Source organism: Canis lupus, chromosome X, assembly GCF_003254725.2.
Source record: "Canis lupus dingo isolate Sandy chromosome X, ASM325472v2, whole genome shotgun sequence".
NCBI lineage: Eukaryota > Metazoa > Chordata > Mammalia > Carnivora > Canidae > Canis > Canis lupus.
The window spans coordinates 10,795,760-10,818,526 of record NC_064281.1 but is presented as its reverse complement, the minus strand read 5'-3'; the positions used below and the strand labels follow the sequence as shown (position 1 = coordinate 10,818,526).

General features: G+C 39.4%; 1 protein-coding gene across 1 annotated transcript in view; it reads left to right on the top strand.

Moving 5' to 3' along the window:
- FANCB (FA complementation group B) overlaps positions 1-22,767 on the top strand; it is a 462,529-nt gene that overhangs the window by 298,201 nt on the left and 141,561 nt on the right. The window contains exon 15 of the transcript XR_003131918.3: positions 18,549-18,639. The gene's annotated coding sequence lies outside the window, so the exon portion shown is untranslated. The remainder of the gene's footprint in view (positions 1-18,548; positions 18,640-22,767) is intronic.

Here is a 22,767-nt window from a genome sequence, read left to right as displayed (position 1 = left end):
CTTCTACCATATACAATACTTTATAGTTTTCAAAATACTCATACTGTGTGGTAGGCAGAATAATGATTAATAACCACTTTTTTCCAACAAGGAATCTAAAATTTCATGTACATTGATGAATTTTCCCAAGTCCACATGATTATTGACAAAGTCATGCTTTCTATATTTACTACCCAGGGGAGCAGACTTATTTCTCATCATATGTATAATCTTATTTTTGAAGTCACTGAAAACCTACTATATATATATTTTTAAACTATTTTTTATACTATGTTTATTATTCCATTGTAGTAGGTGCCCCATTCTTGAGGGTATTTTGGTCTCCATTATATTGAGATCCAGTTATCGGCAATTGGCAAATGAAAATTTTGCTATTAAGAGTCTCAAAGTTGATTTCCTTAGGGAAAGAGTTCAAAGATATCTAATATATCAATATCCTACATCAGATCTCCTTGTGAACTTTTATGAGCCTTTCTGTAGAGATGATCCTCCTCAAATATGGACATTTTTCCCTCTACTTAAAAAGATGAAGTAGAGACTAAGAAAGAGTTTGTTAATTTACATTTGACACCAACCAAGAAGCAGAGGTTTGAGGCAAATTAGAGAGGGCAAGAAGTTGTTTTACCAAATCTTTAGTTTCTTGAAGATGCTTCCTCACAGAGAAAAATGAAGTCAATTCCATCTGATGTTCAGTATCATTTACTAAAACTGACGTGGGGCTTGTGAGATTAGTGATTAGTGATTGCCATTCTTTGACGATATATAATATCTCAGGGATCAGGTAGAGAGTCTACCTCTTAAGTTTGAGATCTCTAAGCTACCACTGCAGGGTCAGCAAATGGCTCTCAACTTTCATGGCCGCTCACTGGCCCATGTGTTCTTTATCCCCTTGCAATGGTTGTGTTAGAAATGAAAGGCACACTATAGAGTCACTTTGTTGGATTAAATAAGTTGTTAGGAGGATGGGAACTTAAAAAAGAAGGTAAAAAATGAAGCATAGTTCATGTTGATTTGTGCAGGCTGCCAGAAGCACTAGTACTGATGAATTTATAGCGGTTTTCAATGGCCAGCATTATCCACAGAGCAAGGATGCCAAAGAGCTGATTCGCCCTGCATTTATTTTCTTTCATTTTTAGAAACCCAGTTTGCTTCTCTCTTCTTTATCTGGTGGAATGAATAAAGATGCTTAGCATGCAGAGATGCAAGCTTCAAGGCCATGAAGTCTTAATATGAAATCACGGCTCTTCCAGGTTCCATGCAGACAATTGGATGTCTATCCAGAGCATTTCTGGATTAAATTACTTAGAAGTCAGAAAAATCATTTTAAGATTGGAACTCTCCTGCTTATTAGCGTTCAATGTTCACAGACCACAAATGTGTCCAGCACTTGAAACAATTTCTATTTCTAGCGATGATTCATACAAGTGATTGCTTCTCTGTTGGCTGATGTGAGAAATGCAGCATTTCTTTTCATAAACATCAAGTGGGCAAACAATAATTTGGAGGGTAAATCAAATGTAATCTCACTTGACTATATTAGAAAGGTTCCTCCTTTGCTACAATTCTAAAAATGAAAATAATGAATAACAATAAGATTGATTTTTACAGTATCACTTGTCTTAGGATCTCTTAGGTTGTGCAACTGACATGAAAGCTGCCTCAACACCACCTTCATTATCATGATACCCTTGCTGAAAATGCCCTTCGAAGAGTTCTCAGATGTTAAAGTTTTGTTATTGACTTTATTAATGTTTATCTCCCCTCCCCATAAAATGCCTCTTGGTTCACAGAAGGCTGAAAATAAGCTGATTTTGAAAGAGTGAATTATTTTAACTTGAACAATAGCAACAGTTTTACATCTGCATTTTGAAAGAGTGAATTATTTTATTTTGAACAATAGCAGTACTTTTACAAGTGCAGGTAAACTAGCACTTGGTAGTTGCAGTGTAGTTCCATTCATTATATTCAACGATGACATTTTTATTATTGTTGTAAAGCATAGCATAGATGCCAACGGGGTAGTGCATATGTAATCAAAGTCCTGCCAATCATCCAGTCAACAAATAATAACGAAGCACTTACTATATACAAAGTACTGTATACTTCTTGAAGAAGAGGTAAAATAATATATTATTTCTGCCCTCCAGGGACTTATGATCTGTATGTGAAAATAAGAAAAATAAGTCCTATAGAGGTGGGGCTCTAGGTCTAGCTCTCATCTGAGGAGATCATCTTACTGACACTCAAAAGCTTCAGAATGTAGCATTCACCTATGTATTCCTCACAGTCTAAATTCTGGTTCTTAACTTGGCAAAATTAATCTCGTCAGTGCCCCAAATATGTTACTAATTAAGGATGTGACATACTAACTCCATAACAACTAAGAACCTGGCATATAAACCAGCATGAAAATATAGCTGTCAAGCTGCCAAGTAACCCGTGTAGGCTGAGCAGTGTATAAGCTTTTTGGGTGCACACTGCCTGGGAAGGCTTCATGATAAACATGGTTAGACTAATGGGATCTGACTGAATGGTTGAAATGTGAAAAGGTTGAGTAGAACCTGTCTCAAATAGACTGACGGATCCATCTCCAATTTCCTAATACCCATTTGTGAAACTGAATATTTATATTATCTGTTCTCATTACTCATTTCTTGGATTGGGATTTGATTTATCTCTCAGACTTCTTTTTTTATGCTCCATTTATAATCAATTCCACTGCTAATTGACATATTCATTGCTTTTTGAAAATGGTATATTATGAAATATTATATACTTACAAAAATATTTGTGGAATATTCTGTCTCTTAGATTAACTTCTATCCTGAATATTTTGTTATCATTTCTTGCTTTATTATTCTAACACATACATACACACACACACACACACATTGTTTAATTTCTCATCCTTTATTTTTTTATTATTTTTTTATATTTTTTTTATTGGTGTTCAATTTACTAACATACAGAATAACCCCCAGTGCCCGTCACCCATTCACTCCCACCCCCCGCCCTCCTCCCCTTCTACCACCCCTAGTTCGTTTCCCAGAGTTAGCAGTCTTTGTGTTCTGTCTCCCTTTCTGATATTTCCCACACATTTCTTCTCCCTTCCCTTTTATTCCCTTTCACTATTATTTATATTCCCCAAATGAATGAGAACATATAATGTTTGTCCTTCTCCGACTGACTTACTTCACTCAGCATAATACCCTCCAGTTCCATCCACGTTGAAGCAAATGGTGGGTATTTGTCATTTCTAATAGCTGAGTAATATTCCATTGTATACATAAACCACATCTTCTTTATCCATTCATCTTTCGATGGACACCGAGGCTCCTTCCACAGTTTGGCTATCGTGGCCATTGCTGCTATAAACATCGGGGTGCAGGTGTCCCGGCGTTTCACTGCATCTGTATCTTTGGGGTAAATCCCAATAGTGCAATTGCTGGGTCGTAGGGCAGGTCTATTTTTAACTCTTTGAGGAACCTCCACACAGTTTTCCAGAGTGGCTGCACCAGTTCACATTCCCACCAACAGTGTAAGAGGGTTCCCTTTTCTCCGCATCCCCTCCAACATTTGTTGTTTCCTGCCTTGTTAATTTGCCCCATTCTCACCGGTGTGAGGTGGTATCTCATTGTGGTTTTGATTTGTATTTCCCTGATGGCAAGTGATGCAGAGCATTTTCTCATATGCATGTTGGCCATGTCTATGTCTTCCTCTGTGAGATTTCTCTTCATGTCTTTTGCCCATTTCATGATTGGATTGTTTGTTTCTTTGGTGTTGAGTTTAATAAGTTCTTTATAGATCTTGGAAACTAGCCCTTTATCTGATACGTCATTTGCAAATATCTTCTCCCATTCTGTAGGTTGTCTTTGAGTTTTGTTGACTGTATCCTTTGCTGTGCAAAAGCTTCTTATCTTGATGAAGTCCCAATAGTTCATTTTTGCTTTTGTTTCTTTTGCCTTCATGGATGTATCTTGCAAGAAGTTACTGTGGCCGAGTTCAAAAAGGGTGTTGCCTGTGTTCTCCTCTAGGATTTTGATGGAATCTTGTCTCACATTTAGATCTTTCATCCATTTTGAGTTTATCTTTGTGTCTGGTGAAAGAGAGTGGTCTAGTTTCATTCTTCTGCATGTGGATGTCCAATTTTCCCAGCACCATTTATTGAAGAGACTGTCTTTCTTCCAATGGATAGTCTTTCCTCCTTTATCGAATATTAGTTCACCATAAAGTTCAGGGTCCGCTTCTGGGTTCTCTATTCTGTTCCACTGATCTATGTGTCTGTTTTTGTGCCAGTACCACACTGTCTTGATGACCACAGCTTTGTAGTACAACCTGAAATCTGGCATTGTGATGCCCCCAGATATGGTTTTCTTTTTTAAAATTCCCCTGGCTATTCGGGGTCTTTTCTGATTCCGCACAAATCTTAAAATAATTTGTTCTAACTCTCTGAAGAAAGTCCATGGTATTTTGATAGGGATTGCATTAAACGTGTAACTTGGCCTGGGTAACATTGACATTTTCACAATATTAATTCTGCCAATCCATGAGCATGGAATATTTTTCCATCTCTTTGTGTCTTCCTCAATTTCTTTCAGAAGTGTTCTATAGTTTTGAGGGTATAGATCCTTTACATCTTTGGTTAAGTTTATTCCTAGGTATCTTATGCTTTTGGGTGCAATTGTAAATGGGATTGACTCCTTAATTTCTCTTTCTTCAGTCTCATTGTTAGTGTATAGAAATGCCACTGATTTCTGGGCATTGATTTTGTATCCTGCCACGCTACCGAATTGCTGTATGAGTTCTAGCAATCTTGGGGTGGAGACTTTTGGGTTTTCTATGTAGAGTATCATGTCATCGGCGAAGAGGGAGAGTTTGACTTCTTCTTTGCCAATTTGAATGCCTTTAATGTCTTTTTGTTGTCTGATTGCTGAGGCTAGGACTTCCAGTACTATGTTGAATAGCAGTGGTGAGAGTGGACATCCCTGTCTTGTTCCTGATCTTAGGGGAAAGGCTCCTAGTGCTTCCCCATTGAGAATGATATTTGCTGTGGGCTTTTCATAGATGGCTTTTAAGATGTCGAGGAATGTTCCCTCTATCCCTACACTCTGAAGAGTTTTGATCAGGAATGGATGCTGTATTTTGTCAAATGCTTTCTCTGCATCTAATGAGAGGATCATATAGTTCTTGGTTTTTCTCTTGCTGATATGATGAATCACATTGATTGTTTTACGGGTGTTGAACCAGCCTTGTATCCCAGGGATAAATCCTACTTGGTCATGGTAAATAATTTTCTTAATGTACTATTGGATCCTATTGGCTAGTATCTTGTTGAGAATTTTTGCATCCATGTTCATCAGGGATATTGGTCTGTAATTCTCCTTTTTGGTGGGGTCTTTGTCTGGTTTTGGAATTAAGGTGATGCTGGCCTCATAGAACGAATTTGGAAGTACTCCATCTCTTTCTATCTTTCCAAACAGCTTTAGGAGAATAGGTATGGTTTCTTCTTTAAACGTTTGATAAAATTCTCCTGGGAAGCCATCTGGCCCTGGACTCTTGTGTCTTGGTTTTTGATGACTGCTTCAATTTCCTCCCTGGTTATTGGCCTGTTCAGGTTTTCTATTTCTTCCTGTTCCAGTTTTGGTAGTTTGTGGCTTTCCAGGAATGCGTCCATTTCTTCTAGATTGCTTAATTTATTGGCGTATAGCTGTTCATAATATGTTTTTAAAATCGTTTGTATTTCCTTGGTGTTGGTAGTGATCTCTCCTTTCTCATTCATGATTTTATTAATTTGAGTCCTCTCTCTCTTCTTTTTAATAAGGCTGGCTAATGGTTTATCTATCTTATTAATTCTTTCAAAGAACCAACTCCTGGTTCTGTTGATCTGTTCCACAGTTCTTCTGGTCTCGATTTCGTTGAGTTCTGCTCGAATCTTTATTAACTCCCTTCTTCTCTTGGGTGTAGGATCTATTTGCTGTTTTTTCTCTAGCTCCTTTATGTGTAAGGTTAGCTTTTGTATTTGAGTTCTTTCCAGTTTTTGAATGGATGCTTGTATTGCGATGTATTTCCCCCTTAGGACTGCTTTTGCTGCATCCCAAAGATTTTGAACGGTTGTATCTTCATTCTCATTAGTTTCCATGAATCTTTTTAATTCTTCCTTAATTTCCTGGTTGACCCTTTCATCTTTTAGCAGGATGGTCCTTAACCTCCACCTGTTTGAGGTCCTTCCAAACTTCTTGTTGTGATTTAGTTCTAATTTCAAGGCATTATGGTCTGAGAATATGCAGGGGACAATCCCAATCTTTTGGTATCGGTTCAGACCCGATTTGTGACCCAATATGTGGTCTATTCTGGAGAAAGTTCCATGTGCACTTGAGAAGAATGTGTATTCAGTTGAGTTTGGATGTAAAGTTCTGTAGATATCTGTGAAATCCATCTGGTCCAGTGTATCATTTAAAGCTCTCGTTTCTTTGGAGATGTTGTGCTTAGAAGACCTATCGAGTATAGAAAGAGCTAGATTGAAGTCACCAAGTATAAGTGTATTATTATCTAAGTATTTCTTCACTTTGGTTAATAATTGATTTATATATTTGGCAGCTCCCACATTCGGGGCATATATATTGAGGATTGTTAAGTCCTCTTGTTGAATAGATCCTTTAAGTATGATATAGTGTCCCTCTTCATCTCTCACTACAGTCTTTGGGGTAAATTTTAGTTTATCTGATATAAGGATGGCTACCCCTGCTTTCTTTTGAGGACCATTCGAATGGTAAATGGTTCTCCAACCTTTTATTTTCAGGCTGTAGGTGTCCTTCTGTCTAAAATGAGTCTCTTGTAGACAGCAAATAGATGGGTCCTGCTTTTTTATCCAGTCTGAAACCCTGCACCTTTTGATGGGGTCATTAAGCCCGTTCACATTCAGAGTTACTATTGAGAGATATGAGTTTAGTGTCATCATGATATCTATTCAGTCCTTGTTTTTGTGGACTGTTCCACTGAACTTCTTCTTAAAGGGGAATTTTAAGAGTCCCCCTTAAAATTTCTTGCAGAGCTGGTTTGGAGGTCACATATTCTTTTAGTTGCTGCCTGTCTTGGAAGCTCTTTATCTCTCCTTCCATTTTGAATGAGAGTCTTGCTGGATAAAGTATTCTTGGTTGCATGTTCTTCTCATTTAGGACCCTGAATATATCCTGCCAGCCCTTTCTGGCCTGCCAGGTCTCTGTGGAGAGGTCTGCTGTTACCCTAATACTCCTCCCCATAAAAGTCAGGGATTTCTTGTCTCTTGCTGCTTTAAGGATCTTCTCTTTATCTTTGGAATTTGCAAGCTTCACTATTAAATGTCGAGGTGTTGAACGGTTTTTATTGATTTTAGGCGGGGATCTCTCTATTTCCTGGATCTGAATGCCTGTTTCCCTTCCCAGATTAGGAAAGTTTTCAGCTAGAATTTGTTCAAATACATATTCTGGCCCTCTGTCCCTTTCGGCGCCCTCGGGAACCCCAATTAAACGTAGGTTTTTCTTCCTCAGGCTGTCGTTTATTTCCCTTAATCTATCTTCATGGTCTTTTAATTGTTTGTCTCTTTTTTCCTCAGTTTCCCTCTTTGCTATCAACTTGTCTTCTATGTCACTCACTCGTTCTTCCACCTCGTTAACCCTCGTCGTTAGGACTTCTAGTTTGGATTGCATCTCATTCAATTGATTTTTAATTTCTGCCTGATTAGCTCTAAATTCTGCAGTCATGAAGTCTCTTGAGTCCTTTATGCTTTTTTCTAGAGCCACCAGTAGCTGTATAATAGTGCTTCTGAATTGGCTTTCTGACATTGAATTGTAATCCAGATTTTGTAACTCTGTGGGAGAGAGGACTGTTTCTGATTCTTTCTTTTGAGGTGAGGCTTTCCTTCTAGTCATTTTGCTCAGTGCAGAGTGGCCAAAAGCAAGTTGTATTGGGAAAAGGAGAAAAAGAGAGGAGAGAAAGAAGGAAAGAAAAGAGAAAGAGAAAAAAAAGGAAGAAAAAAAACGAAAAAGAAAAAAAAAGGGAAGAAGAAGAGAAAGAAAAAGAAAGGAGAAAAAAAAGGGGGTGGGGGAAGGAAACAAATCAAAAAGCAAAACAAAACAAAACAGAACAAAAAAAAAAAAAAAAAAAGAACCCCGGGGGAGTATCTTCTGATTCTGTGTACTTTAAGTCCCTTGGCTTCTCCTGGAAGTTGTCCGTCTAGCTGGTGTTCTGGAGGGAGGGGCCTGCTGTGCTGATTTTCAGGTGTTAGCAGTTGGGGGGGCTGCAGTGCCCCTGCCTGGTGCAGGGCTCAGTGGGGGTTGTTTACCCCGTGAGGCCGCAGGAGGAACAGCCCCAGTGGCGGGGCCAGCTCTGGAAACCTGGATTCAGACCCCGCAGGAACTCCGGGGGTCTCCGTCTGCAGGGCCTGGAGGCTCCGGGGCGGGGCCGCTGATCTGCTCAGCTGGGGCAGGAGCGTCCTTGCTGTCCTGGGCCCTCCCGGCCTCTGCCTGTCCCGGGGAGGCGGGATCCTGGGCTGTGTCCCGGCGCCCTGTGCTCCGGGGCCTGCGCTGTTGGATTCGCGCTCCCGGGCCGCGCAGCCCCCTCCGCGGAGCCCCCCCCGAGCCCCCCCCCGAGCTGCTCCTGGAACCGCGCAGCCCCCTCCGCACGGAGCCTCTTCCTCCGCCCGAGCCCTTCCGAGCTGCTCCCGGGGCCGCGCAGCCCCCTCCGCGGAGCCGCCGCCCGAGCCCCTCCGAGCTGCTCCTGGAACCGCGCAGCCCCCTCCGCACGGAGCCTCTTCCTCTGCCCGAGCCCCGCCGAGCTGCTCCCGGGGCCGCGCAGCCCCCTCCGCGGAGCCGCCGCCCGAGCCCCTTCAGCTGCTCCGGTCCCGCCGGGTCCCGCCGCCCGCGCTGCAGCCCTTAGGGAGCTCGGCGCACTCTCCCGGGGCGCAGGTGTCTGTTACTGTCCCGGGGAGCCCGAGGGCATCCCCGCCCTCCTGGGTCCTGCTCCACCTCCCCGCGAGCCCCTTTCCGCCCGGGAAGGTCGGTGCAGCTCCTGCTCCTCCGGGACGGGGCTCTCCTGTCCTGGGGACACTCGCCCCGGCCTCAGCCCGGCTCCTCGCGGGCCCCTCCCCCTTGGAGGCCTTTGTTTCTTTATTTCTTTTTCCCCGTCTTCCTACCTTGATAGAAGCGCGAACTCTTCTCACTGTTGCATTCCAGGTGTTCTCTCTTTAATTCTCAGGCCGAATTCATAGATTTTCAGGATAATTTGAAGGTTTTCTAGGTAGTTTGGTGGAGACAGGTGATTTGGAGACCCTACTCTTCCGCCATCTTGCCCCTCCCCCCTCTCTCATCCTTTAAACTGTACCTAAATTGAGTGAGATTGTATTCTTCCATGGTTTGCTTTGTTTGGTCAATATTATGCTATTACATAGCAAGAATCCATTCATTTTCACACCACATTGCTTCATTCTGTGAGCATTCCACAATTTACTGATCCATTCTACTGCTGATAGACTTTTGGGTTGTTCCCAGACTTTTTGCTATGATAAATAATGCTGCATAATATTATTATATACTTTCTGCTGTATATATGCATATTTAGAGGAAGAAAATGTATTGAGTCCTAAGGTATGCACAGCTTCAATTTTATTAGATGATGCCAAATTGTTTCCTACAGTGTTGTAACAATTTGCACTCTCACTATAGTGTAGAAAAGTTATAATTTCTTTATATCCTCACTAACAGTTGATGTTGTTAGACTTTTTAATTTTGGCCAATCCAGAGACTGTTAACTAGCATCTCATTGTGGTTTTAGTTTGCATTTATCTAACTACTAATGACCTTGAGTACCATTTCAATACGTTGACTGACATTTGTATTTTATCTGTGAAATACATTTCTTTTGAAAACTATTCAATTAGGTTGTTTCCTTTTCCTAATTTATATGTAAAAATTATTTATTAAGATTTTACTTATTTATTTATTTGGGGGGGGCAGAGGTAGAGAATCTCAGGCAGACTCTGCACTCACAGGGGTTGATCCCATGACCCTGAGATCATGATCTGAGCCGAAATTAAGAGTTAGACTGACTAAGCCACCCAGGTGCCCCTGTGTAAAATCTATTTTATAGCAATTCTTTGCTAGTTGTATGTTTTACCAATATCTTTTCCAATTTGTGGCTTTTCATTTTCGTGATATGATCAATATGATAAAATTAATTAGTTTTTCCCTTATAATTTTGCTATCTTTGTCTTATAATAGAAGTATCAATATTGATATTATGAAGAGGGGACCCCTGGGTGGCTCAGCGGTTTAGTGCCTGCCTTTGGCCCAGGGCATGATCCTGGAGTCCCGGGATCAAGTCCCACATCAGGCTCTCTACATGGACCCTGCTTCTCCCTCTCCTTGTGTCTCTGCCTCTCTCTCTCTCTCTGTGTGTGTGTGTGTGTGTGTCTCATGAATAAATAAAATCCTTATTTTATTTTTTTAAATAAAATCTTTTAAAAAAGATATTATGAATATATGTTCCTGTATTATCTTCTAAGGTTTCTAAATGTCATTCACATTTGAACGATTAATACCTAGAGTAAATATTGTCTATTTTTATTATCTACGTGACTGTCATACACTTATAGTTGTTAAATGATGTGTGTAGATCATATATGGAAACAAGAATTAGGTGCTCCCCTTCTAAGAATTTGGAAATTAAAATGCCCTATAATATCAATATAGCATATTAAAGTGTAGATTTGCAAAATCACTTCAAAGAGATAAAATGGTTCCTCATCCAAAAAGACTTGACCATTGTTCAAGTAATGTATGACTGTATAATAAATGGTCCAAAAACTTTTAAGGCTTAAAACAACAATTTATTACTATCTCTCAAAGTTTCATAGGCTGAGTGGGTTCATCTGGATTTTCTTGTTTAAGATCTCTGAAAGTGTTATATGGAAGCTGAGGCTTGAGTTACCTGAGGACTCAGTTGTGTCAGACTTCCAAGATGGCTTGCTTACATGAACAGCATTTGATATTGGCTATTGGATACTGGATGGGAACTCACCTGGAATGGTCAACTAGAGGACCTACACATGGCCTCTCCCTGAAGCTTGGTCTTCTTCCACTTTGGTGCCTGGGTTATGAGAAGGTGTGTCCCAACAGTGAGCATTCCAAGATAACAGGGAAGATGCTGCTGCAAGGATTCTTATGACATAGGCTTAGAAATCATCTTATGTCACTTCTGTTGCATTTTACTGGTTACACATGGCCAGTTCAGTGTCAGTGTGAAAGAAGACTTCTCTAGGGTGTGAATAGTAGAAAGTATCATTCATTGGGCAGCTGTCTTTGAAGATTAACTACAAGAGCCATGTCAAAGAATTACCAGTATTAATATTTGCAGAGTGCTATGTCATCTTCTAATTCAAGTAATAAATAAGATTAGATACACTGAAAAACCTCTCAATATAAAACACCTAGGATTTGTGGATATAATGTGTTTTTAAAGGCAAAGTTGAACTGGCCATGTACTGAGAGAAATTTTCAGAAACCCAAAACAAGAGCACATGAATCCAGAGTAAAATTCAAATGCTAAAGATAGGAGCTACTCTAGAATATCCTTTAATCCCCGAGATTAATGGCTTCCATTTTAATGGCAGCATGGGCTGGGACAAAGGAGGAGGGAGAATAAGATAGAAAGCCTAGAGCCCAGGCAAGGTAGATGGTCTATGTGGAGACCCTCTGTATAAGCCATACAAAAGGAGAGATAGCACAGAAGCATTGCCTATCTAAAACTTGACTTTAAATGGAGCATTATCTGAGAATTTGTAACCAGAGGAAAATATCATATAGGCTTGTGATCCCTACTCTATAATCCAAACACCTCAAGCCGAGAATTAATTTAAAGTTGTTCTGAATTGGTGACTTCAAGTATCTATGGTGGAAGCAATTCTAGTCTGCTTGGGGGAAATGAATTTCAACACACACCTCAAAGTTTTCCTTTAGCTAAAGTTTAATAGATATAATGATTTACAAACACAAATCACAAAGCATATGACAAAACAAGGTATGCATAAGTAAGAGTTGGGAGAAGCAATGAATAATAGAATAAGACACTCAAACACTTCAGATATTAGAATTTTCAGACTTAGAATAGATGTATTAATTATGTTTAACAATTGTAGAAATAAGAAGTCAGTAAGAAATAAGTAACTCAAAAAGAACCAAATAGAATATCAGGAAATTAAAATTATAATAATCTACACTTAAAAGTCAATGAGTTCTTTAGATATCATATTAAATATAACTTATGAGATAACTAATGAACTGGAGGATAAATCAGAAGTGCTATCTAGAAAATAGCACATAGAAACAAAGAATTTGAAAACATAAAAGAGAAGAAATGTGGAAGATAGAGAACATCTAACACATGTCAAGTAGGAGCTTCAAAGAAATAATAGATTTCAGGAGCAGTGATTTTTGAAAAGACAATGGCTAGAATTTTTCTGAATTGATGAAAAACTCGAATCATCAGAATCAGAAATTCTGGTGAAATCCAAGAATAAATGGAAAAATTACCATACCTAAATAAAGTGTACTTAAAGTGAAACTAAAAACACTAAAGAGTAAGGAAAAAACCCTGAGATCAGTCAGAAATCAATTTTAAAAATACTATGTGACAGCAATTAGATGGACAGCTGAATTTTTAGCAATAATAAAAGGAAAAGAAGACAATGAAATGAATTATTCAGTAAACTGAGGGAATATAATGTCAACCTAGAATTACATACCTGCAAGTTCTTTAAAAAATGAGTAAAATAAATATATTTCCAGACAAACAAAACTGAGAACATTTACTAATAATGAAACATCCAGAAAGGAATAAAAGAAAATTAAAAGTTGGCATGAAAGAATATTTTAGGAAAAAGGAAAATGACTCCAGAAGGAAGGTATAAGATGCAAGAAAAAGTAGTGAACAGATAGGTAAATGTGGACAAATAATAAAATCCTACTCAAGAGAGCCAGGAATAGTTCCCAAATCAATCTGATTAAAGCTATACTATGATACCACATTAGGATAGAGCAAAAAGAAAAATCAAGGAAGACGAAGATAAGCAGAGAAAATAACAGAGAGAGTAGAAGGCCAGAAGGTCATCCTGACAAGTTTTTAAATGCCAAAAAAAAAAAAAATAGATGAATATCTTCAACTGGAGAATCAGAGGTGTTCCCTCTCCATCTCCTTCTCCCTGCCCCCAATTCCAGTTCTCCAAGAGCAAGATGCTGGGATTAGTTCACTTTATATGGGAACATTAAAAGACAATTTAACTGTTGCCTTTAAGAACATAAAGTCCATTTTCTAAAATATGCCAAACCAGCATATCTCGATTTCCTTTCAGGACAACCATGTAGGGGCCATGGGTCTAGGATATATAAATGTTGGAAATTTTTGCCAAATGGCTGACTGTAGGACCAGACAAAGAAGAAATGGGTGGAATCTCCATCAACAAAGATTTTTAAAGAACATGTTGGTTTGTCATAAACCCACTTCCAGGCTTATTCATCTATGGCACATGATATTATTTGAAAATTTAGAAGATGTATATCCAAGCGCTAGCATCCCTACTTACTAGCTCTACAATCTTAGACAAATTATTAATTAATTAATAGTTTCCTTTCAGTAAAATGGGAGACAATTTCACCTTCCATGTTCACCACCTCTGGTTATAGCAAGGATCCAGTGACATGGGTTACAGGGCTATATAAACTTCAAGGACTCCAATAAATGTAAGTTGTTACTCTAGAATAAATGCTTTCATTATCACAATCACATGAAGCTATTTATGTAATAGCCTCCTTAATCATTTCCTTAATTCTAAGGAGAGGATTATAATTTGTATTCAGCATTTCACATTGACTTAGGAAAATAGAAAAAGAGAGAAATGTATTTTTCAATGATGATGAATAGTATATACAAAATATATGTGGATGAAGAAAACAAGATCCTATTATTTTTCAGATGGGCAATTATTATATGAGCTTCTGGAAAGAAAACCTAATTCAAATTTTAAGTTACTAACTTTAATAATAAAACATGTTTAATAGTCATGCCAAATGACTTGCATAGATTGCTAAATATGGATGGTGGAGAATTCAATTGACATAAAGGAAAGGTCTTCTTGTCAGAGAAAAATTTTTAAAGGGACCTAAGGATAATTTAATGTAACCATAAGACTGACTCTGGAAAATACTGAGTTGTGTTTGCTTCTTGACCAGCACACCAAGAAATGTAATCAACTCAAGAGATTGAAACAATTGAGTAACCATTCATATTTCTCCTTTTAAAGAAAACTATTTTTGTTATGGATTGTAATGTCTTGAAGATAAGGCCAGATAATACTGCAAAACTAAATCAGTTTTAGGTAAATATAAGACAAATCTAGTTGTACAGGCTTCCATCATATAATTAGAAAATAAGCTTTTATATTTATTTATAGGTTACCATAAAGAAAAGATGAATCCAATTCTCAATGTCATGTATACAAAGTCACACTGATACAGATAAGAATGAAAATGAAATATGAATAATGGATGATGAATCATTTTCTTGGGTCTCCAGAAGCCACTTAAAAATTAAAATGAAAGGATGCCATGATTAATCTTTTGTTACATAAGGGCATTGAAAACAATTTTACTGTGAACTTCAGACCCCTTGATTCTGTTATGTTAAATAGACTCATTATCCCCAGGGGTTTATTTTTTCACCACAGAGTCCCAGTTCCTTGTACCAGAATTGCACACTCCTTACTTTCCAGTTCTGTCTGTCAGTATATTCTCTTCCCAGCATCTTCTCATCAAGAATTTATGGGGCCTTTGGGCACTCTCTTTTCCCTGTATGTCCCTCCAGATTTCCTCTCCACCCTTCATCCTGCTCTACCCTCTGGAGGCTGACATCGACGGATTGCACAAATGAGCTGTATTGACATCTGGCTTTCAGTTTATTCCAGCCAATAGGAGGGACCAGCAGGAGATCAGAGTTGGGAGGGAAAGAGAAGTTGGAATATTTATTTCATCAGCTCCCTTCCAGCTGGGCAGAAATTTGGTAGTGGTTTTGTTCTTCTGTTGAAAGCCAAATTCAAAGAGACAGAAAATAGATTGGTGGTTTTTAGAAATTTGAAGGAGAGGAAAATGGGGAGTGATTGCTAACGGATATGAGATTTTGACGGGTGATAAAAATGTTCTTGAGTTTGGTTGTGGTGGTCACAAAACTTTGCAAAGACCATTTAATTGTGCATATTAAAAGGATGAATCTTATGATGTGAGAATTATATCTCAATTTTAAAATGGATATAAAATATACAGGGGCACCTGGGTGGCTCATTTGGTCAAGTGTCTGACTCTTGATTTTTGGCTTAGGTTGTGAGCTTGGAGTTGTGAGATTGAGCCCTGAGTTGGGCTCTGCACCTAGCATAAAGCCTTCTTAAGAATCACTCTCTTTCTCTCTTCCTCTGCCCTTCCCTTTTCCACGCTCTCTCTCAAAAAAAGTGGCGGGGGGGGGACACCTGGGTGGCTCAGCTAGTTAAGCTTCCAACTCTTGATTTTGGCTGAGGTCACAATCTCAGGGTCATGAAATCGAGCCCTGCATCCATGCCCAGCATGGAGCCTGCTTGAGATTCTCTCTCTCTCTCCTCTCCTACTCCTCTACTTGCTTGCTCTCTCTCTCCCTCCCTTTCTCCAGAAAAAAAGAAAGAACATATACAGTGGACTATTATTCAGCCATAAAAAAGAATGAAATCTTACCATTTGTGACAACATGGATGGACATTATACCACATGAAGTAGGTCATACAGAGAAGGACAAATACTGATCTAACTTATATGTGGAATTAAAAAAAAAAGTTCATAGATACAGAGAACAGATTGGTGGTTGCCAGAGGCAAGGGTAGGGAGTGGGCAAAATGGGTTGAAGGGAGTCAAAAGATACAAACTCCCACTTTTAAAATAAATAAGTCATGGGGATGTAATATACAACATGGTGACTATTGTTAATAATACTATATTGCATATTTGAAAGTTGCTAGGGGAGTAGATCTTAAAAAGTTCTTACCACAAGAAAGAAATTCTTTATAACTATGTATGGTGACAGATGTTAACTAGACTTATCGTAAACATTCCTCAACATATACAAATACTGAATCATTATGTTGAACATCTGAAATTAATACAATATTATATGTCACTTACACCTCAATTTAAAAAATGGATAGACATTTCAAATTAAACTTTTGTAACACAAAGCAGAATATATTGATAAAGAAGAAAGGAAAGAAACACCAAAAACTGAAATCATAACACAAAAATACAAACCAAGAAAAATGAACCATTTAAATCAATTAAAATAAATAGGAAGAAAGGCCACGGTTCCTTTCCAGTTGTAAGAGAGCAACTGCAAACAATTGCTTACAACTACAGCTTACAATTTACAACTACAGCTCTTTCCAGTTTCCAGTAATGGCTCTACTCTTGAACCTACAGGCCTAGGATAGTAACAGCTCCCTGCTGTTGTTGGCTCTTGGGGGTTTTCCCTAGTTGGCTTCCTTTAATCCTGACCACAACAGACCTTTGTAAATGGTCCTTTTAGCAAACCCTTTTCATTTAATCCATTCAAGTACACCCTCTCTTCCCATACAAAGCTAGGACTTCTTCCCATGCAAGCCGCCATTGCCCATGAGATCATACCCAAACTCTTCTCTCTGACGTTTAACTCTCTTTCACCCTCCTGATTTGCAAGCTGTGATTCGACATTATTTTTTCTTCTTCCATATCACCTGTAGCACATTTTCTATGCTCTATCATGACTTTTCACTTTGTTTTAAATTCATATATAATTATTTAGTTAAGTGTAAGACATATTTCACCTAAAGATGACACAGAAATCCATTCTTCATACTTCTCATAGCTTGTAGTCCAGGAAAAGGCACCAACAGGGAGCTGGATTTGAAATTTTAGTTCATTATTTCTTGATTTGCTTCTTCTCCTTTCAAGCCTTTCTTATTTACTTTGAATCTTAACCCATGCTTTCATTCCTATTTTTCTCCTGGATCCAGTTCTTATAACCCTTTATAAAGCCATAAGTTATATAAGTTACTGGTGACAAATCAGAAGACTCTGAGTTTATGGGTCTGAATGTCTTTTGCTCTCTCAATGTAACAGTCTGAATTTTGTACCTTTCAGAGCACAATACAAAGTTCATCTCAAAATTGTTCTGGCTGATCAAAGAAAGGAGGTCTGTTTACGTAGAAAGTGTTATCATATTTACTTAAACTAAATGCCATTGTTAGTTTTTTATTGTATTTTTTAAAAAATCAAGCGAAGGATGCTCAGGGGTCATGTAGTACCCAAGGCTGTTGGTCCAGGGAGGATAAATAAAGATGAGCCTGGGGTGGATTTTTACAGCCAGATTCCTCTTTGGCTTTATACTTCAATCTATTACAGCAATGTCTCCTTTTATACCCCGAAAGGCCAGCTTGGGTTCTTTAAGACATGGCCAGAACACATCCCACAGATGATAGAGGAGGGGAGGACTTCTTTACTGACAGTAGAAGAGTCCAATTTTATTTTCCTGGTAATAAACTTAAGAGGCACTATATGTATCAACTTTAGAGGGGAGTGAAAGGAGTGAGGGGTAACTCAGCCCCATGGAGTCTGGGGAGGGGGTGGCTTAGATCGGGCATTCTGGAGCCACCCCAGTTATGGAGGGCATGGCATTTATTTCTGGTGTCATCTCTGCAACATGCTGTAGTAGAATGAGCATTGAACTCTGGAGTTGAACAGCTCTGTGTTTGGATTCTGGTCCTATCATTTCCTAGAACCAGGCATGCTGGACCGAACCAGTAATGGAACACGGTTCCTAGAGGGATTCTAGTTTTGATGACTTTGAAATCATTTATTCATTCAACAAGCATTCTTTTGAGTGTCTACTATGGTCCAGGCCCTATTCCGGGCATGGGAGATATTAAAAATGGAAGCAATATGAAGTTCCTAACCTCCCAGAATTTATCATGACTTTGCAGACTGGCCTCCTCTCCAGCCATCAATTGACCCTAAACGGGCTAGATGGCACATTGCCCCTCCTGTGTCCATAGGCAATCATGCAAAATGCACTAATTAAATGTCTCCATAATGACTCTGTGCTTCAGGAATGGCCTGGTGCCAATGCCTTGAAAAGACTGCTCCAAATGCCGCTCTTGTCCTGAAGCTAATGGATAAAGTGACCACAGCATACGCCTGGAATTGATTGTTTTCTTTAGATTTAATCAAGCACTTCTCCCCTCCACCCCCCGAAAATGTTAATGCTTTCTTTCTACTATAGCCACCATACCTTAACATAAAAAGATTAAATTTCCCCTCTGACTTTTAATTATCCCCTGACAGCTTTGGGAAATGGCACGGGTAACAAATCAGAAATGCCAGTTGGCTTTGGAATGCATCCTGCGTGCTTTTGAAACAGATTTTCTGAGTTATGTTTTGAACAAATGTTAACGTTAATTTGTGTTTCCTTAACAGACACCAACAGATGAGCAGGAAAGGGAAAGAGGTCCTTCATGAATGTGGTGATGTGACGGGAGAACTTTCAAGGATTAACAAAACCATGAAGGTAATTGGCCAGCAGAAAAGGGAGAGCTCATGTAATATTTCTTAAGAATGTCTTTCCAGGTGATATATGCTAAGCTGGACATCAGACATTTCCCAGTTAGGGTCCATTCCATCTATAGCAGTGCTTCTCTAAGTATCTTTGGGAAAAGACTTGTTTGTTTGTTTGTTTGTTTGTTTGTTTAAGAAAATTACCAGTCTAAAATGCTAACTCTCAATTTCTGTACCTTATTTTTTCTATCACAAACCAGTAATGAACAATTAGCACTGGTCCATGAAGCATACTTTGAGTAGCCCTGTTCCATGTAAATAATAGTTACCACTTTTCAAGGAGCAGATATTATGCCAACTATATTACAAATGTTATAATTTCATCTTCACAACAATCCTGTGAGGTAACTCTTCTTTCCTGTTATACAGATTTTTTAAAAATGAGGTTTAGAGAGTTCAGGTAATAATCTGAAAGTCACAAAATCAGTCAGTGGTGGAATGTTTCTTTCTGACTCAAATTTATCTGTCACCATCTTTTCTTAAGGATCAGCAAGTAACAAGTTGAGTAGTTTGTAATGTGCAGGGTTATTGACAGAAGAATGACATCAAGGAGAATCAGATCTGATAGTCCAAGGTCATAAATTAACACTGGAAGCAAAAGACCAGGAGAACCAAGTCAGGCCTGAGTCAGGTACTAGGTAATTAAAGATAGGAATGGTTGAAACTGGGTTGGTTGCTGGACTATCAAGTGTTCCTTATAAGCAGATACCCCAGTAAAAAAAAATTGAATAAAAGGTTTTGCTTTGGTTAAGCATTTTTTTTCTAAAGCAACCAAAGATATTTTTATTAACAGCTGTCACTTGATTCTTCCATCACCTTCCAGTGTACCATCTGAGTCTCACTATAACTCAGTGGTCTTAATCCTTTTAAGGTGATAGGGTTATCAATACCTATCCATAAAGCTTTACTGTACATGGCAAAGAGAGAACACATCCTTTGTTATAGTGTCAGGCTCAATTGGAGGGTCTTTATCTTGAGAGAGACTAAATGACCATGGGACCATCCAGGGTCATCAAATTCAAGGACGTGTCTCTTCTTTATCAAAACACCCTCTTCAAAGGGAAGCACATCCGATAAGATTGACAGAACTGGGGGGGGGGTAGATCAGTCCCTAAGGCTGGGAGGTGGGCACAGGATGATATTACTAAGCCATTTACAGGAACAGAAGCCTTCACCAGGGAATTAGCTCCTAGGGGGATGCATAGGAAACAGTGTGGCAACTTAGGGCTGGATCAGTCACCTGGGAGCAGGGGACATTAAAGCTAATAATGGAAACTACATTGGAAGCTAAAGTAGGAGGAAGAAATGCAAGGTGGAAAATGATACAGGAGAAACTGGCGGGGGTGTGTGTGGCAGGAATGCACTGTCAAGGCAGAGATGCAAGGCAAAAGGGAAAAGCCAAGAAAAAAGAGTCTCTGAGCAGGGGGAGGTGGTAGGTCAATTGGAGTAGATGAGGCCAAAGCATGTCCCAGCCTCAGGGTTTGGCCCAAGGTCGAATAAGTATGATATCCAATTTGTAGAAAATACAGGAAAACACACACTACAAGAAATCAGTCACTCGCATTCCCACAACCTAGAGATGATCATTTCAGTATGTTTCATATGCATGATTTGACTTTGAGAGTCAGCAAATCCCAACCACACTGGTTTCCTGTGTTCCGAGTAGTGTATGTGTGTGTTGGAAAGAGGGAGAGATATTGAGGCCAGGACTCTGAAAATAGGGGCAGCTAATCCAGTTCTGAAAAATAGTGATAATGTTGCGGATGGCCAAAGCATCATGGGATTTCTGACCCAGAGAGAACTTGAAGATCATCCAGTTGGTGGTTTTAAAAATCTGTTCTTCAGAACTGTGTAGGTTTGTTGCAGATGCCTCCGAGGCTAGCTGGCCATGGAGTGGGGGAGGGTTGAGTGTACAACAGAATGATCAGGCTTATAGGTCTCCTGACCTGTCTTCAACCCAGGGGCTCTGCTTTATCTCATGTATATATTCCTTTCTGAGTAAGATCTCATTTGAAGAAAGAAGTCTACTGCTTTTAAAAGAGGAAAACAAAAATGATTGAAAGTCATTGCTCTAATGCCCAATCATGTTACACATAAAGAAATGGAAATCTCCAGAGATGAAAGGACATTTAGAAGATCCCATGGCTAGGTATGGTGGTTACCAGGAGTGCTCTTGATTCCCTAGGCCTTTTCTGACATTCTCCCTCAAATAAGCTGTGTCCTTTTGTGTCCTTCTTTAGAATAAGCCTCCTCTTCCTCAGAAAATATCTGGTCTTGGCTCAGGATTATACAGCCATGGGGTCATCTGCCACCTCTGTTGTCCCGGGTCTGAGAGGTTGCTCTGGGTATAGGATTTCGGGTGCTAAAATTGGAAGAGGCCCAGACCAAGCAGGACACTCTCTCAGGAAGCCCCAAGGCCCGGATCTTTCCTTATTAAGTACCCAGGATTCCTAACTAAGTTTCCATCTCAGTTTAGATTCTCAGAGTCCTTCAACCTTTGAATCCTAATCTTTGAGCCTGGCCTCCTCATTTTTGCTTCTTGACGCCATTGTTTCTGATTAATAACCTGTGCAGAAGCATTCCATCTGTTTGCTTCTTTCCACCATGGAGAGCACCCTCTATCTAGCCTTCATTTTTTTCCCCCTCTGAGATCTGATCACATGAAGTTGTTTATGTCACCATGTGTCACCTGCCCTCCATGTGAATTCTAATAACTGCTGGCTACTTTCCAGATCAATCCTGCCAAACTTTTGGTATATTCTGGAAGTTCCGAGACCCAAATTCAGACTTCTGTCAGTTTCTTTCCATCATCTTTTCTCTTCACTGCTGACACTTTAGCAAATTTGTATTTTGACTGGTGGAGGTCAACTACACATCTGATCCTCCGTGCAGTATGTGAAATGAGTTCCCAGACCTATCAAATTAGCAGGCGATAACTTTTTAAAACTCCATTTATCAAACAGCTAGAAAGAGTCTCTTTAGACCACTGCTAATCAGTGTATCTAAATTTTTCCTACCACTTAGTTTTACCTTCAAAAGACTTGCTACATATCATCCAGTGAAGGTTTTGTTAAGTAACTCAAGCGTGGAATTTTAGTGTCTCATTTGAGGAGAACTCTGCCAAAGTGTTCCTGTTACTCAACTCAGCATTTGGCCTGTGGGGAGAGCCTTGTGGCCTCTGCTCTGCTCATCTGCCCACTCAAATCTATTCTAGGCTTATTTCGTAGATTCTGATCTGAACTGTTTTTCAGAGTTCCAGACATGTTCTTTTCAAAAACAAACAGAAAAGAACTGGTTTGGCTGAACTCTGTGTCTGTCCTGCTCTCTCCAGCTGCAGCAATGGCACTCGGGCCTAAGTGCTCAAGGGATGTGATTAGAGACATGAGATAGCATTGAAATTCGTGCCATGCAGCATTCAAGTTCAGCTAGCATGTGAAAGATTATGGTGCTTTTCTTTCCAATTAGTAAACACTGAGTTATATTTTTGTCTTTTTCATTTTGTGTTTGTTTGGAGGGGAAAAAAATCACTTTACTTCCTTCTAAACTTATAACTAAGGAAGACAGACATCAATGGTGCTGCAAACATGCTATGGGAAAGAAAATACATAAATCAACCTATTTCCTATAGCAGCTACATCAGTAGAAGAAAAGACTGGATGGGAAAGTACCCTGGTAGTTTTGAAATTGAATTTAGGTTGGTAGCTCAGAGCATACTATCTTGGGACTCATCAGATACCAACATCTTTTGCTGCATATGAGAAAAGTGAGAATCAGGGAGGTCAAAGTAGTGGTTGTCCACTCTGGCTGTACACTAAATCTATCTGGGAACTTTAGAAAATAGGGCTGCCTGTGCCCCCCTTCCAGAGCCCATCTGATTGGATGGGGATGGAACCTGGCATTGATGTTTTTTTTTTTCTTTAAAAAAAAAAAGCTCCCCCCCACCCCCGCCCCAGGTGGTTCCCATACGTAGCCTAAGTTTAGAATCCCTAAACTGAGTTTAAAGCTCAGTGGCAGAGTGGGGAGTAGAACAGAACCATGTAAATCCCAAATCAGAGATGTGTCCACTGCCCCCCATGCTGCC